This window comes from Pteropus alecto, unplaced genomic scaffold (assembly GCF_000325575.1).
Source record: "Pteropus alecto unplaced genomic scaffold, ASM32557v1 scaffold202, whole genome shotgun sequence".
NCBI lineage: Eukaryota > Metazoa > Chordata > Mammalia > Chiroptera > Pteropodidae > Pteropus > Pteropus alecto.
This window is the reverse complement of record NW_006432451.1, coordinates 1,219,087-1,220,256: the sequence shown is the minus strand read 5'-3', so window position 1 is coordinate 1,220,256 and position 1,170 is coordinate 1,219,087. Positions and strand designations below refer to the sequence as shown.

General features: G+C 38.9%; 1 pseudogene; it reads left to right on the top strand.

The window, feature by feature from the left end:
* Positions 1–663: 663 nt before the first annotated feature.
* Positions 664–782, top strand: LOC112476134 (annotated as a pseudogene).
* Positions 783–1,170: the final 388 nt, after the last annotated feature.

The window sequence follows — 1,170 nt, the reverse complement described above, 5'->3', positions numbered from 1 at the left end:
AGAGAAACTGGAACTAATGTACACCATTGGTGGGATTGTAAAATGATGCAGCTGCTATGGAAAGCAGTATGGAGCTTCCTCCAAAAATAAAAAATAGAACTACTATATGATCCAGCACTTCCACTTCTAGAAAGATACCCCCAAAGAATTGAAAGCAGCATCTCAAAGAGATATTTGCACACTCATGTTCATTGCAATATTGTCTACAATTCCATCAAAAGGTGGAAGCAATTTAAATGTCCATTAAAGATAAATGGATAAACAAAATGTGGCATAGACATATAATGGAATACTACTTAGCTTGAAAAAGGAAGGAAATCCTGTCACATGCTACAACATGAATGAACTTTGAGGACATTATGTTAAGTGAAATAAGCCTGACACAAAAGGACAAATACTGCCCAGTTCCAGTTATAGAAGGTATCTAAAGTGGTCAAGTTCATGGAAACAGAAAGTAGAATGGTGGTTACCAGGAACTTGGGGGAAGGGGAAATGGGGAATTACTTTTTAATGTGCATAGAGTTTCAGTTTTGCAAGATAAAAAAAGTTCTGGAGATGAATTGCACAACCATGTGAATATACTTAACACTGCTGAATTATACACTTAAAAATGGTAAAGATGATCAATTTTATGTGTTTTTATCATGATTAACAATAAAATTAGTCTATGACCATGCCACCCTGAACAAGCCCAATACCGTCTGATCTCGGAAGCTAAGCAGGGTCGGGCCTGGTTAGTACTTGGATGGGAGACCACCTAGGAAGACCAGGTGCTGTAGGCATAAAAAATAAAAAAATAAAGGATTGTAAGCTGACGAGGTCCTTGCAATCTGTGAGGTCAACCAAGGGTTGCCTTGCCTAAAAAAATAAATAAATAAATAGTAAAAATAATAAAATTTTTAAAAAGGGGGAGCCTTGTTGATTTTCTCACTTCTTCGGATGTATTTGTAACGTTGACCAAGGGTGGCACTTTATGTGTATTGTTTTCTTTCATTCGCACCATGACTTAAGGTGGTAGGCATCACTGTTTCCTTTTCACAGCCTGGGAGACTGAGGCCCAGTGAAAGAAATTGACTTTCCCACAGCCTCACGGAAATGAATGAGGGGAAGAACTCCAAACCGTACTCAGGTTTGCCTACCACCCAACTGGGAGCTCTTCCCTCACCCGCC